The sequence below is a fragment of the Varanus komodoensis genome, unplaced genomic scaffold (assembly GCF_004798865.1).
Source record: "Varanus komodoensis strain SLA01 unplaced genomic scaffold, ASM479886v1 scaffold4, whole genome shotgun sequence".
NCBI classification, from domain to species: Eukaryota; Metazoa; Chordata; class Lepidosauria; order Squamata; family Varanidae; genus Varanus; species Varanus komodoensis.
Window position 1 is genome coordinate 24,162,377 of NW_025335941.1, and position 13,424 is coordinate 24,175,800.

A 13,424-nucleotide genomic window follows, 5' to 3' on the forward strand; every position below is an offset into this window, starting at 1 on the left:
ACAATTGATAGGTTCAGTTGGAAAAATACACACAATGTACGCATGAATTTTCATGTGGAGAAAAAGAAAAAGCTTACAATTTGATATGAACACAAGTTAAAACATGTTTTGAGATAGAATTTGGTGAACTTTGGAGGGTCTGAGTTTTGTAGATTGACACATATCTTATTTGCTGGTGTGGCTATGCATATGGATTGGGTTACTAACCTGGAGTTTATATATAACACCTTTTCAATTAAAAAAAAAAAAATTGGCAGGCTTTGCCATGTGAAAACAATTTGCTGTTTCTACTGAGGCACCTTTGAGGTTCTGAAGTATGGCATTTATGAAAGCCTATTTGAAACAGTCCTCATAAAACAGATCATTTGAATATGAATTGATGGATATTTCAAAAGCTTTCAATCTCACCTTGTTTCTGATCTGTGCCTTTCTTCTCCCCAAGTTTCCATTTATTTCATGTCTATTATTAAACTGGTCTTTGGCTTCAGAATGCTGTGCATTCAGCTGTATAATTGCAAGGAACATCTGGTATCAATCAGAGCTCTTCAGTGTTAAATTCCAATAATGACAATGTCAGCAGTATGAACTTATTAGAAAATGTATGACACCTGCAGTTTTGTTGATGAGCAACCCTCTCTGCAGGGTAATCCCCTCATCCCAAATTCTGTTCTGAAAACCCTATAAATTATTTCAGGCAGTTGCCATTTATTTTATTTTTGATTAATTGGCAATTATTGTTTTATTAGGACTGCAGTGATGCCTTATGATATATATATATATATATATATAGAGAGAGAGAGAGAGAGAGAGAGAGAGAGAGAGAGAGGACCATAAATTATGGGCCCTTTAGAGGGTGAAATACAGAAAGCACTATAATTTTCAACATAGAAAATAAATAAACAAATCTTTTTCATAAGAAAACTGCACTGACTTGAGATATCGAAGAGGTAATGGGATTCAGCAGCTTGATGGTACTTAAAGGGAACTTCTAAGATGTGAAGAGACATGTGCCCTATAATAACAGATGTCTATAATGGATCTGGCAATATAAAATTACATGTTTAGAAAGAACACAATAAAATATTATTATGGTCATGATTTATTCATATCTGCTTTCCAAATGGACAAAATGTTTTAATTTTCATTTTATAGCCACCAGAGTCCACTTTTCTTCAGAAATGTGATACCATGAAAACCTCTCACATAAGCAAAGATCCAGTAAGGGCTCCCCTGTGATTAAAGTGTTATTTCTTCACAGTACAACAAATACAGTGGTAATAATAATAGTAATAGTCAAGATGCTCACAGAAGATGGGAAGAGAATACACAGAAAGGCTATTATAGCAGTTTTGGTTCAGGAGGTAAGAAAATGAGGTTCTTTTGACTTTCTCAAGGTGTCTTGAGTAGCGGAGCACTTAAGTCTCTGCTTAACTTTATTGCATAGTTTCAAAGCTTTGCCTCTTCCTTTATTTACAGGAAGTTATATGTTCCATCCAAATACTGAAAAACTGCCTATTTATACTCAATTTTGCAGTCGCAAAATCTGCACCAGAAGGCAGAGCAAGTGTTTGAAACATAAAAATTTTCTTCTATACAGCAACTTGTTGCCTAAGAAGACAAGGAAATGTTTCCCATTTTTCACTGGATAAACTAGGCCATCCGCTACCACTCAGCCTAACCTACCTCACGGCATTGTTTTGAGTACAGAAATGGGGAAATATTGGGTTCCTGAAGTAAAGATAAAACATTAATGGAATAAAGTACATGAGAAAAACTAATTTCCTTGTACTGTCCCCCTAGCATGCACAATGGTCATCTGTGCTCTGTATTGTGCACACTCACTTATATGCATCCAGTACCCCATTTGGAAATGCATCTTGGAGTCTAAAGCCAAACTCCAACTCATAATATTCAAATTTTGCAAAAATTGTATCAATTTTCATACTTTTGGGCTTTCACGGGAGGTGGTTGAGGCCCCATCAGTGAGAGTGTTCAAAGATAGGCTAGACATGCACATGGTGGGCAAGTCGTGAGCGGAGCTGGCTGGAGCTGGGGGTCAGACTAGATGGGCCAGGAGGGCCCTTATGACTTGCTCTGTTTCTACGTTTCTATATATCCCACTCATAGGACCATAACTGTCTGCCCAAATGGAGTGAGGCCACTCACCTTCGTCTCTGTTGGAATGGTTCTCCAGGGCTTCAGATCCCGTGTCCTGTTCTACCTAGAGATGCCATAGATTGAATAGTAGGACAGTCTTCATTCAACACATGTGCTATTCCACTGAGCCAATGTGCCTCCCATTCTACCTCTCATCTTCTAGATGAAAACATTATTTGGTTTGTAATTGCAATCTAGGATTGCAAAAGGTGAGGATAGAAGGAAATTAAATACAGAAACTATTTCACAATGGAAATGAAGGAAAGTATCCTCCTGACCTCACTGTTTACAATCCTGCAACTTGTGGTATATACTGTATATAGATTTAAAAGTCCTTTAATACTCCATGTATCTGATGTAGTGGACCGTGTAACTGGTAAAGTCTTATGCCAGAACAAATGTGTAACACTTAAATTTCCACAAGACTGTTAGATTTTGGTGCAACTGATTAGCATGGCTACCTCTGGAGTTTATTAACAGAGCATGCACACACACATGCTCAGAAGCAAGTTCCACTGTGTTTGTTCCTAGGTAAAGACATATAGAATTTCTGGATAAAGATGCAATTCTATGCATGTTTACTCAGGATAATGACTCAAGCATTTTTTAAAAGACAGAGTATAAATATAACAAGAACAAACATGCATTTCTGAAAAATCTTACTATCAAAGTTCTTTAACATTTTTCCTTAACATTAGAACAGTCCTGTGAGACACAATCATTCCTTTTATATATATTAGGAAAACAGGGTTTAAGTGATGCTTAGTAGATCTACCACTAACTTACAACTGGAACTGTTGAATTAATAATACCAGTATCCTCATCCTGTGCTCTCAATGCATGGAGTTATTTCATGGTAGAGTACATGATGCAGAGAATACAAGATGGGTGGGAACATTGAAAGTACACACTTGGGAAGTGCCATAATGCCCTGGTATACTGCCTGTATTTTGCTTTCATATATACTGGTTCCTAAGTGAATAACGCATGTGAGTTACATGAATTCTGTACATATAGGGATTGCACCTCCACTGGTGCTGGATCAAGCCTTAGGTTTTTACCTTATGTTTTTAGGAATCCAGGCAACTACTATCTATGATTTCCCACATCTTAATCATGCACATTGAGACCAGATGAAAACATCAAGCCATTAGGTAGCACTGTGACCATGTGTAGATGAAGTCTGGCAGTTTCAGTGTCAACCTATGAGAGAACAGAAATCCATTCATCACAAAGGAATTGAACATATGTAGGCAAAGTGCTTCAACTATCTGTGTGACATTTTCCAGGAAGAGGGTGGCCACTGTGGATTAGAAATAAATACGCAATGGTCTCCAAATGGTAGCCTTTGGAGGAAGGTGCTTACACTCCCCGTGGCTTCATTATATTAGCTTCTACATATAGCCCGGAAGCTGCCATGTTATTTATTTGGAAGGCCAACCAGTTCACTCAAATGCTTATATAAATGGGTTATGTTTGATTGTTAGAACTTGTACTTACTGCTCTCATCAGCATTCTGTACCTTATACTGGAAGGAAATGAGAAGAGAACTCGGGGTGACAGGGGGAGATGAAGAATGAAAGCAAATGCTGAGCAGAGCAGAAATGCATTGCTTCCTCCATCAGTGCCCTCAAAGGACTCTCATCTCACCTTTAGCGAAGCATCTTTCAAGCTAATTAAAAAACAGAGTTATATTGGCTGGCCTCAAAGTACCTGATGAGTTGTGATATGCACTAGTTTGCAGGCAGTTGAATCATTTCACTATGTTACTTTCTGAACTCTGACCTCTAAAATTGATTTGGGAAAGATAGCTTTCCAATTTTTTCTAATATCTCTGTGTTCCACAGTAATACTGAAGACCAAAAGTCAAGATATGGAATTCTCTACCTCAGAACAAATGATTTCTGGGTTTCACATCTTTGGTACTCCTATCATATCCTTTGATTCTTCCTTAAAAAGAAACCTTATATTGGTGGAATAAAATTAAAGGATATGGCCTTTCCATAAAGGAGGCATAAATGGGTTTTCTTAAATATAATTTAGGTGCAGCAACAATGTTCTGCTCTCATTTTTCTTGGTACTTCAGTCCTGTATATATTCCATCTTGAACTGAATAATTTTTCAGCACCATGACATTTCAGTTCATGCCAGAAATGATGGGACAGAATGAATTTAAATATGCTTCAATTCAGATGATTTATTGTCACCATATATACACAACAAAAGATGTGTATATAAATTGTCACTCGCAAATGTGCTGCCTGGACTGTGTCCCTGCACTTGTCAAGGGTGTGTGCATCGCAGGTCCTGCTTTGTAGTTTAGGTTTATTTTATCTGTTTTGATGTACTGATGGGCATATAGATGAATCATCTTGATGGCTTATTATAAATAGTGATGGAGTTACAGTGGAAGCTGAATTGGCCTATTTGTCCATTTCAGAGTAGAATCTGGTATAGTATGGTCACACTACTTAATCTATGCAGTGGAATAAAAAGTGAGACTAAACCTAGTGTAACCAGCCGGCAATCTCTGGACTAAATCCACCTTCTATGCACTGAAGGTCAGTTGACATCACAGTTAGCATGCTAGATTAGTAGTGAGCAGACTCACTTTCAAATCCCCACTCAGGCATGCATCAGATACTCTCTAGGCTTTTTTAAAGAGTAGAATAGAAAAGGCAAAAGCACTGCATACTGTTCCTTGGGGTAGGTGAGATATTAATGCAATTAATGTGTGGTACTATTTAAATTAAAAACAACAACAATGTATTTCAAGCATCTTTTGTTGCAAAACCAATCAGAGCATCATCAAATTTTGGCATGGTCAGGCTCCTGTCAAGGTCCAATGTCTGACAAGAATTCACTACTGGACAAATCTTCCACTTCCCCATGCCATTTTCAGTAGGAAATACATGCCTCTCCATCTCCACTATACAACACTGTCTTGACCTCTAGGAGAAATCCCCAGTATCCAATGGAGGGAAAACCTAAAGGCTGAGAAACAGAAACTGTCTTATACACTGCTTCCTCTTCTGGTCCCATCAATCAGGATCTTGAAGGGAACAGGAAGAAAGATAGGACCCAAGCACACCCAAATCGAAAGGTCTTTCAAAAATCTGAAAACAAAATCTGATCCAGAAACCAACCATTTTAGGCTCTTGTGAAACTCACAATTAAAAAGACCATCAATACAATAGCATTATTATAATTAATAATACATAATCTCACTCATCTGATGTTGACTCCTGATAGGTTTTAATCACAATATGGCAAAGTGTTTATTGAAGGTTTCACTTTTACTAGGGGTGGAGATAGATGATTTTAAATTGGAAGATTCTAATGTTAACAGTGAGGTATTTAAAGGCAAGGATGGCATGTCAGTTGCTAGAAGAAAAAATATTGAATGCATAGATGTATGAACCTTGATTTTTAAAAATTTGAAATATGGACGATTGATAATTTGAAATTATGTATCACTTATGTCTTCTCACCAGAACATTGGAGTTATTTATTAACTTTGTGAAGGATAATCTCCATTTGTGGATATAAATAATACTGTGAACATTAATTTTTTTAGAGTGGACTCATGGGATAGAAGCAGGGGAAAAACCTAGTGCGCCTGAATCATTGTTTCTTACTCAAAATCTGTATGCAAATCTGTACCAAGAAACCACTGCCTACCAGCATGGAGAAATCAACACATGGTGCTTGAAGGACAATGCTAGCTTGCCTGTGCAAAGCACCCTTAACAGAAATAAACACAGAAAGAATTATCAGGAGAATTTGAAGTGACATTCATTGGTTTTAGACAAAGGTGCATATTCTTCATTTGATTTGTAGTGCTGGATGCTTTGATCTGCAGTGACCGGAAAGCTCTGTGTTCGAAGTACAGTATATTATGGAAGTTTCAGGATCTATTAATTTAGGTCACAATTCTATGCATGTTTAGATGGGAAAAAGTCCTAGAATTCCCAGTATTCCCCAGCCAGTCATGGATTGTGCCCTATATATAATTCTGTCTTGCCTGTCCACCTGCTACAAAAAGCAAAGTTGTTGTTTAAGACAGCTAACAATAAAATACAGTAAAAGCTGTAAAATAAAAAATAAACACAGAATCATAACTATTCTATGAATTCATAGAAACAAGAGCTAAAAACACAATTAAAGGACACAATAAACATCAGGGCATGCCTTTTCAGCAGAGGCCTGCCCGCTAGGTTTGGAACTATTATGTGTGCTATTAAAAATAGGAGTCTTCAGAAGCTGCTATGATTTTTCTCAGGACATCTCCTTACTCAAAGGCAATTCATGAAGGCACATAAATCAAGTGTCAAAGTTGTTCCTGAATGTTCCTACAGGTGTTCAACCAACCTGCTTCACCCTCCACTAAACATGTGAGCAGGAAATGGGGTCACACCAGCTGGCCACATTCTCCAGAACAGATTAAAATGGCACAGAAGTCACACTGTAGTTAAAGTGAATCACAAAAGGGTTCTACCATTATAACCTTCCAAAGCCTACTGCTTAGAAAAATTATACCCCATGAAAACATTAGTTGGCATTTAGCACTATTACCGTACCCAAGAAAGCCTAAATGTTAACTATTAGGATATAAATCTTCCAGCAACACAGGAAGGTTTAGATGCTTCATAAGCCAACGCAGGACAGGGACAATGTGGTCACATGTTCTTCATTCTACCCATCTGGATTGGGCTTGAAAGATCAAGGAAACTGAAGTAGGCTATTCCTAGTTGACTCTGTGCAAAATTCTCTCCTGTCTCCTCTGTGGATTGACTTCACACATTTAAAATCTGTGTATTGGGCTTCCCTTTCTCATAAATCTGGTCATTTTGCTGTGGGATTTGAAGACATTAAGAAAAACAGATACTTCATATATCCTTCACATTAAGTGTTCACTGAAATACAGATCACTTGCTTCTATTTTGCCTTCTAGTGAGTTCATTATGTTCTATGTTGAGCTCAAAACTGAAATGAAAACAAATGTTGCTTATTGCAGTGAACACTTCACTGTAATACTGTAAAGAGCTTTAAATTAAATTGAGCTTACTGATTGCCTGCAAATTGTGCAATTCCCATAGCAGTAATAATAAGTGCATGCATGTGCCAGATCATTATTAGCTAATCCCATTTCTAGCTGGGATAGGGCAATTCCATGAAGTCTTTCAACTACTTTCACTGGCCTACTGTGTCCTGCAGATTTGCTGATATTTCTCAGGAGTCATTTTGAGATGGCAAATAATTCAACCCACATTTTCTGGTTAAACTTGTGACTACTTTCTAGGCCAAAACAAAAGAGGTTTACTGGGGATCGGTCCTGCCTGGTAGCCATACCATCTGATTGGAAGAATCACAAAAAGGAATTTTCCCATAAGGAATTGGAGAATCTGATATCATGGTATCAAAGCAAACTCTTTCTACTGATGAAAATATGCAATAATAGCATTATACCATGAAAGTTTACTCAGTAAAGCAAGCACCATTCCATTCAATGGGGTGGAATGAATAAGACTGCAGCCTTAGTTAACATGCTATGGGTTTATTGATTTCAGCAAGGCCTTTGACAAAGTGCCCCATGATATCCTGGTGGAGAAACTGAGGAGTTTTGGGATACACCAAAGCACTCTCTGGTGGATTAGGGCATGCTTGACTGACTGAAAGCAGAATGTAACCATTAGTGGGGAATCATCAGGATGGCGGCCAGTGACAAGCGGGGTCCCCCAGGGCTCTGTCCTTGGGGCTGATCCTGTTTAATCTTTTCATTTTTGACATGGAAGAAGGGGTGAACAGTCTGCTGATCAAATTCACAGATGATACTAAAACTGGAGCAGTGGCCACAACTGAGGAGCAGGTACTCCAGATCCAAAAGGATCTGGACAGACTATGGAAGTGGGCAGGAGACAACAATGTGGGTAAGTGCAAGATCTTGCACTTACAGCATAAGGATAGGTGCCATAAGTACAGGTTAGGAGACAAGTGGCTGGAGAGCAGCACTTGTGAAAGGGATCTCGGGGTGCTGATTGACTGCAGGCTAAACATGAGTCAGCAGTGTGATGCAGTGGTCAAGAGGGTGAACGCCACCATTGGTTGCATAGCCAGAAGTGTGGCTTCCAGATCGAGAGAGGTATTACTACCACTCTATATGACTCTGGTGCGCCCGCAACTGGAGTATTGTGCTCAGTTTTGGGCCCCTCATTACAGAATGGATATAGCCAGGTTGGAGTCAGTGCAACGTAGGGCCACAAGGTTAGTGGCTGGTTTGCAAGGGATACCGTATGAGACGAGACTGAGGGAACTGAGTCTCTTCAGCCTGGAGGGGATATGTTGGCAACATACAGGTATGTGAGGGGATGTCACACGGAGATATTTTATTTATTTATTTATTTATTTATTTAGACAATTTATATGCCGCCCCATCACATGAGCCTCGGTAGAGACCTGTTCTCCCCTGCAGAGTAAGGCACGATGCACTCCAACGGAGCAAAGCTCAGGCAACCAAGTTTCCATTTAGATGCCAGGAAGCACTTCCTGACAGTTAGGGCCCCAAGGGTGTGGAATGGGCTTCCACAGGAGGTGGTTGGGGTCCCATCAGTGAGGGTGTTCAAAGATAGACTGGACATGCACATGGTGGGCATGTCGTGAGCTGATCCAGCTGGAGCCAGGCTCAGACTAGATGGCCCGGGAGACCCCTTCTGACTCACTCTGTTTCTATGTTTCTATGTTTATATAACAATTCAGTAAACAAAGCAACAAATATAACAAGCTAATCCTTGGAAAGACTTGTAATTGTCAGCAGTGAGGGAAGGCCACTGCTAATTTCATAAATACACAATATAGTCATCTGAATTAATCCCAAGTGATTGGAGATGAGCTGTCATAATAGAAAATGTGCTCACACTCAGTTGTTTTTGGATGTTGCTGATGATATAGCTAGGAACTCATTTCTGAATTAAATACCAATAAGTTTCTGAAAAAGGGCATTGCCTACCCCATCACACTGCAGCTGATGATAATGAGATTCAGGGGGTTGCATGTGTATGTGTAGGTGCATACACATGTACAAAAACTAACAAAGGGTACAAACTACAGTTTTTTTGAGAGAACCTTTTTTTGCTTTCCATCCAGGCAAATTCCATCCAGATTTACAGAATCTCCTTTTTGCCAAGACCCCAAGATCCACCAGTTAATCAGATGGAAAGAAAATAGAAAAATAGTTGGCTAAGGTGCACACTTCAAATTAAAGAACAGGATAATTCCGAGAACATGCTTATCTTGGAAATGTGTTTTCTGCACTAAAAAAAAGAGAGCTTACAGTTCTTACAGCTGCAAACACCTGCCTCTTTCCAAGCAGTCTTTGAATGACTTAAGAGGGGATAAAGGAGTCTTTTTCATGTGTTGTTATTCATAGGTCTACCAGTAGATCCTTATCTAAATGTATAAGAAATATTTTCGTCCAAAAATCAATAGGTTTTTAAAACTTAAGTAAGGACCAAGGTAAATATTCCCTTAATTATGTCCCTCTTGAAATGCACCAAATGCCCATGGTGCTCTGGAAGTGTGTGTGTATGGGGTTAAACCTCCCTCACCCATTTTTTTCTTTGTATTTTAGTTCCCCGCTTTACAGACAGATGGGACTTTGGAGGAACATGTTGAAACAGTGTTTAAACTGCTTCCCAGGATGCCAGATTGCACATGCAAAGAGGGCTGCTTACACAGCAGTAAGTAAAACTATCATACATAGCTACCCACCCTAGAGAATTTCTGGTGTGGTCCTCACACTGTCCCAGTTAGCAGTGTCTCCTAAAACTCTGCCTAATATGGAGGAATAATGTTAACAGCCTGTCATTCACCATTGGACTTAAATGACACAGTTATTTCATAAATGTATATGTGCTTAGACTGTATTTTAAAACTGTTATTAACCAAAGCAAACCTAATCAAGATAAGTATAAACAGACGATGGCATCATGGAAGAATCCAGATACACTGTGGTGTAGTGGTTAGAGTTTCTTGACCACAGTCTCCATATGAAATGGTGATTGAACCAAGTTATGAAAAACTTTTCTCAATTTCCATTTCTTCATTGCTGACATTAATTGTGCAATTCTTCTGTAATCACAAACATTGTTTTCCTAATATTAAGCTGCAGTCTTACTTTTTCACTTTCTTGTTTCACTTTCATCAGGAGTTGTTCCAATTAATTGTTGCTTTCTGCCAGTAATTATGGTATCATCTAGATATCTTAAATCATTGATAAATCTCCCACCAATTTTCATTCCCTCTTCCTCTGATCCTAATCCAGCTTTTCATATGATATGTTCTGCATACAGATTGAACAGATAGGGGTTTAAAACAATGCCTGTCTGCCTCCTTAGCCAGTACCAAACCATTTCTCCATATTCTATCTTATTCATAGCTACTTGTCCACAATACAGGTTACACAGCAAAACAATCAAATGCTGTGACACACCCATTTATTTCAGAATCATCCATAGCTTCTCATGATCCATACAGTCAAAGCCTTTGTTGTAGTCTTTAAAACATAGACTGATTTGATTCCAAAAGTATTTTACCTACTCCAGTAACCTATGCATATTTGCAATATGATCTCAACTGCTAAATAATTCTCACCCTACATAGTATAAAAGTATATGTTGAAGCACCTTAAGCATCACTTTGCTTGCATGGATATTAGTCCAATTTTCTATAGATGCTACACTCCTTGGTACCTTCTTTTGAGGGAATAGGAATGTATATTGACTGTTTCCAGACTGTGAGCCATTGTTTTCTTTTCCATATCTGTTGGCGTATTTTAATAGGATTCAGTCTCTGCAGCTTGGAATAGTTCTTTTAGTACCCTATCTGTTCTTGGTCCTTTAATTCTTCCAAGTACTTTCAGAGTGTTTTCATTTCACTTTTTAATAATGCAGGTTCTTTCTCATATAATTCCTCTTTGAAGGATTCTGTTCACCTTTCATCTCTTATATACAGTTCTTTTATATGTTGCTTCCATTTTCTCTTTATTTTTTCTTGGTCATATACTATGTTCGCTGGCTGGTATTTCAGCATTTCTAAACTAGGTGTGAATTTCTCTTCGGTTTCTTGGATCTTCTGGTACAGTTATCTTGGAGGGGGGGGTCTCCCCTTTTGGTTTTCTCTTCTATTTCTTTGCACTGGCCATTATAATAGTTATTTTTCTCTATGCAATACTTGCTGAAAAGTTGCATTCAGATTTATGAACTATTTCTGCCATCTTTAGCTTTTGTTTCTTTCCTGTCCTTTGCAATTGTGTATACACCTTTTGTCATCTATCTAAGCTCTCTCTCTCTCTTTCTCTGTTTGAGACAGGAATGATATTTCTGCATTTTTCACTAGTATCATTGGTTTCAGTTCACACTGTTAATGATTAATGGTCAATTGAGTTCTGTAATGCAAATCTGTTCTTTATGTTGAATTTAATTTTCTCAGTAATGTTATTAAACTTACAGTTTGGCATTATGCTTCTGATCTTTTTCAGCTTTTCAATGATATTTGATACAAATCATTCATGGTTACTACCTCAATCTACCTTTAGTCTTGTTTTGGCAGTGAAGATCTAACTTCTTCATCTATTACTTCCAAATATTTAGCACATTGGAATTTTATATCGCCCATACAGTTATGTTCATGTTTACAGCCATCTGACCTGCTTTCACTCTGTTGTCAATCCACCTCACATGGAGAATTCATGTGGGCACCAGGCAAGAAGTGAGCCCAATAGGTCCATGAGTTTGGCTTGTGTACATGCTGCGTGCTGCCCATGCATTCTGTTTGCACAGACATGACTTGTAGGCTTTGAATATTTTGCAGAAAAATAATTCACTGCAAAGAAAGGGGCTGCTAGTGTTCCTGAACATTCATGGATTTCATCTCAGCTTGGCTTACTTCTTGACCAGGAACAGGACAGGAAAGATGTCTGGGAAACATAAGACAATCAGATTCCATCTGGATCTTTATCCCTAGCAATCAATTTCCTTTTGGATTCTTGCATAAAGGTGTTCACCTTTCTTCTTCTTCAGCATCTGTTATTGGAATGCAGACTCAAATGATGCTTTTGTTGGTAGGTTTCTGAGAATTATGGTTTATATTATTCCATTATCCAATTCTAATGGCTATTATTCCATTAGAATTTGCATTATAGCCCGTTACTGCGTGTGCTACATCTTGCCTCAGTATTAGAGCCACTCCATTTCTTCTGAGTTGTCATTTCCAGAGTATATTTTGTGTTTGTCTTACTGAAGATGTTCCATTCCATCTACTTAAGTTCACTTACGCCAAGTACTGCAATGTTTAACTGCTCTGTTTCTTGCTTGGTTTCATGGTTTCCAGCTTGCCTTGGTTTGCACTTTTCACATTCCATATTCCAATTGTATGTGTCATGAGGCATCAGACTTTTCTTTCATCTCTGTGCATGTTGGTCACTGGACATCCTTTCAGTTTTGACCTAGTTCTGTCATTAGCAATAGTACTATTTCTATTTCTATTTTTCTCTTCCCACTTGCTGGTTGAGTGCCTTCCAACCTGGAAGTCTCATCCTCTGGCACTATCTCTTGTTTCACTTTGGATTGACTGGCTGTGGAATGCTGAGAGTTTCTGGACATTTTTCTGTCTAAACATGCAAAGGATTGTGGTCTTAGAGGATCACTGAAGTCAACAGGATGACAGTAATTTTGAAAACTCTTCTCTGAAATAATACTGGAAGATAGATTCCTGTCCAGGATTTATTGCAGTTCTAAAACAACTGCCTTAAACCCCTCCAGCATCATTTCAGTATAACCAATTTCCTGACAGGAGCTGCTAGGAAAGCTACAATGCTTACAAACAAAAAGAAAGATGATTTTTTCCAGTAAAGTTTTCTTTGACACACACACATGCACACACACCGTGGAATGGGATTTGCTAACCATAGCGGACCCAATTAAGGTTCTAATGAGAGTCATAAATTGTCGTTAACAATTGGCAATATAATATTTGAGTTATGTGGTATCCTGGAAAAACTGCACCCTTAGAATTTACTTTTCATGTTGATTAAGGGTCAAAGCCAAATGTATTTGGACTGCAATAAACTCATTGCAACATTGTAAAAAGCAACAATTTACTTCCTTCACTGCCTGACTCACACACTGTGCAGAATATCTATAATCTAACTGGGCAAAATGCCCTGTTGATGAATCTACAGATCTAATAGATTGTTGTGTAATATTCTACCA

The 13,424-nt window shown here is 38.3% G+C and overlaps 1 long non-coding RNA gene across 1 annotated transcript; it reads right to left on the reverse strand.

The window, feature by feature from the left end:
- Window positions 1–338: 338 nt before the first annotated feature.
- On the reverse strand, window positions 339–3,378 carry LOC123029433. The gene is made up of 3 exons (XR_006415919.1): window positions 3,219–3,378; window positions 2,167–2,221; window positions 339–504 (listed from the first exon to the last, which is right to left on the reverse strand). It is a non-coding gene; the product is annotated as an uncharacterized LOC123029433 (long non-coding RNA).
- Window positions 3,379–13,424: the final 10,046 nt, after the last annotated feature.